This window comes from Vigna angularis, chromosome 8 (genome assembly GCF_016808095.1).
Source record: "Vigna angularis cultivar LongXiaoDou No.4 chromosome 8, ASM1680809v1, whole genome shotgun sequence".
Classification (NCBI taxonomy): Eukaryota; Viridiplantae; Streptophyta; class Magnoliopsida; order Fabales; family Fabaceae; genus Vigna; species Vigna angularis.
This window is the reverse complement of record NC_068977.1, coordinates 11,570,267-11,573,591: the sequence shown is the minus strand read 5'-3', so window position 1 is coordinate 11,573,591 and position 3,325 is coordinate 11,570,267.

The following is a 3,325-nucleotide window of genomic DNA, read 5'->3' as shown; positions in this document are numbered from 1 at the left end:
TATTTATGTTCACATTTATGTTTTAAAACTCAAATTTTTTATATGATTCTTGTGCTTAAATATTGATTTAAAGTGAATTTGTGACAATTGAATTTATTGGGTTTGAGAATTAAAGATACTTAAAATGTGATTCTTAGTTGTATAAATTATTTTGGATGTTCAGTTGAAATTAGAATTTTATTCATTTAAAGCATGAAATTAAATTATCAAAGCTGATCCAATCGGGTCAACGCAGACTTCCTATGCAATTTTGAAAAAAAAAAGATGAGTAAAGTGCAATTAGATGAAAGTTCTAGACTTCTGTGTAATTTTGAATAAAATAAAAAAGGTTGAAATGTAATTTTGGGCAAGTTTAAATGTGTTAGATATTTTAAATGTGTTTGATATTTTAAAAGATAATTTTAAATAATTACCTTATTTAACTTTATCAATAACTATCAAAAGATAATATTTGCCAAATCTTTTTGAATTTAGGAAAGATATTATCAAATATTTTCAAAAACTGATTAAATCTGTTGAATATTTGGAAGATATTAGATATAAAATAAAAAATCTTATCAACAGAATATTCAAAGTCCAAGCTCAATCAAGCCCTATGTAAAGAGACCCAAGGGAGGCAGAAATCACAACTCATTCATTCTCAGACTCCTTCACTGGAAGTCATCATCCATTACTCCTCTCACTTTTATTTCATCATGTATTCTACTCCATTCATGGAGGGCTATTCCACTATAATTTCATTATGGATTCTCAGGTTAAGTTGAATTAACGCAATTGTTTCTTTTGATTATTAATTTGAGTTATTCTTCTTCTATGTCTTTCATCTCTCAATTATATTAAAAGTAATGATTATTTCATCATAAGGTGTTTGAATCTACATGCATATTAATGATATTAGTTCAAGAGTTTCTAGGTTTGATTGAGAATCTACTTTGATTAAATTTAGGAACGATTAAACGTTTTTTACTATCAATTGAGAATGTACTTTGACTGGTGGTAATAATTTCAACTATAATTAATTGAGAATTTAATTTGATTAATTAGCTTTTAATTTGGTTAGGAGATTTAAGAACAGACATGATTAAACACAATAGGATTTGATTGAGAATTTACTTTGGTTGAATTCATTGTGAATAATCTAGAAAGGTCTTGCATTTGAGAATCTACTTTGGTTAATTGCATGATCGCCCTCAAATTAATTAAGAATGTAATTTAATTAATTTGAAACTTGAACAATAATCAATTGAACCATGATTTATGGATAACCGATGATGAATCTATCTTGGAAAAACAATGGAATTAGCATAATTGTTTATAAGTTTCCTCTTTGTTCTTCAGACATTAATTCCATTAGCATAACTTCTCACTTTTATTCTTGAGCATTGCATTGCATTCATAAGATTCAAATATTGAAAAGCAATTTTGTATTCGTTGGGAGACGACTCAGGGTTACTTTAACCCTATCTACTCTCTTGACTACTCATGACTTGGCAATACTGAAGTTGCCTTGAAACGTAGTATTAATTTGTTAGCTTCAATGACAACGTATCACCATCCATTTAGCTAAGCCAAACTAAAATTTTGTTATGTATCGAGTTTACCTTGTCTAAAAGCTAACGACTTTCTATGGTTCCATAATGCCCAAATTATTGCCACCCATACTACCTTCCACACTTTATTTTTACACCCATCTTTAATCTCTCCATTCCCTCAACTGACTGGTGATTTTAATTTTGCAATTTGATATGGAAAATAACCTAAAGAACCTTAGAATTTGTTGTATCCATTTGTCTTTTCAAAATTTTGTCTTACTTTCTTTTCCCACTTTACATTCTATTGTGTTATAAACCAATTTTCATGTTGTCCTTCCCCTACAAGCTATGCTCATGTCTTTCCACTACCATGATACATGCTTTGTACTAATATTCTCTTTTTAATTCCTTCAGTACTTCTAATGAGTGTATATTTATACCCTCATTTAGCTTGTAATATGGGATTCTTAATTGGGTTTTGTACTTGAATAGAATATCTCAATTAGAATTTGTTATAATTGGGGGTATTCAACATGAGATACAAAAACATGTTAAAAGTAACTTTTTAGTTGCGTAAATGTTCTTTGAATATTTTGATGTGTGTTAGTGGAGTTGTAGCTAAGTTGAGCTCATTGAGGTGTGAAAATAAATTGGTTAAAGTGTCATAGCCAATAATCAAGATCACAAGAAGTTAATCCAAGCATAGCATGAAAAAGTGAAGAATTAGGCTAAACCAAGAAGAGGAAAGATGCAAAAAAATTGGATCTTACGGTTTTCTCTATTTTTTCTATTAAAAGGACATTGATAATTGATAAATCTTTATGATTAAAGATAATTTGGTAAAAATATATCTTAAGATATTTTATTTGATATTGTTAAATAATTACATTATTTAACTATATCAATATAAATATCAAAAGATAATATTTGTCAAATCCTTTTTAATGTAGCAAATATATTCTCAAATATTTTTAAATCTTCACAAAAATCAAATAAATTTTGAAGATATTGGATTATTTAGAAGGTAATTGGAGGAGATTACATTATCATAAAGAAAATTACAAGAACAGAAAAGCCTAAAACAAAGTCGAATCCAATTTCTATATAAAGAAGCATAAAACAAAGCCGAATCCAATTTCTATATAAAGAAACCTAAGAAAACACCTTAGTCTTTGTTCACTTGAATGAATTTGAGGGAGAGTGATTGAATGAATTTGAGAGGATTTGAAAATAAATTTTTTTGTTGTTTATTTAAGTGGATTTGGAAGTAGGTGAGAGTAGATTTGGAAGTAAATTCTTTTAATCTGTCATATCAATCAAATTTTTTTAATCTGTCATATCAATCAATTCCAAATTCACTGTCACTTATCTCCAAATTCACTCAAATAAACAATAAAAAAAATTATCTTCAAATCCTCTCAAATTTATCCAATTACTCTTTCCCAAATCTATTCAAGTGAACAAAGGGTTAAGAAAGTTTCCGAACCCTTTAGGAAAACTTTTAGAGTAACTTCCTTTATAGTTTTCATGTATATTTTTAATGAGTTATGACTATTCGGATTTATGTAATTTCTATATTATATACTTGTTTAACTAATTATAAAGAAGGTAAAAGTTAAAACTAACTTTGCAAACATGTTTTTCTACATTGTTTATATATTCTAACACACACTTTCTTTCAACACATGTAACATATGTTATAAGCACTTAAAAACTCCAATCACAAAGCCTACACCTTTTTTATCTTAAGAGGCTCATACGACATTTTATTATTGACGAAATATTGGAAAGAA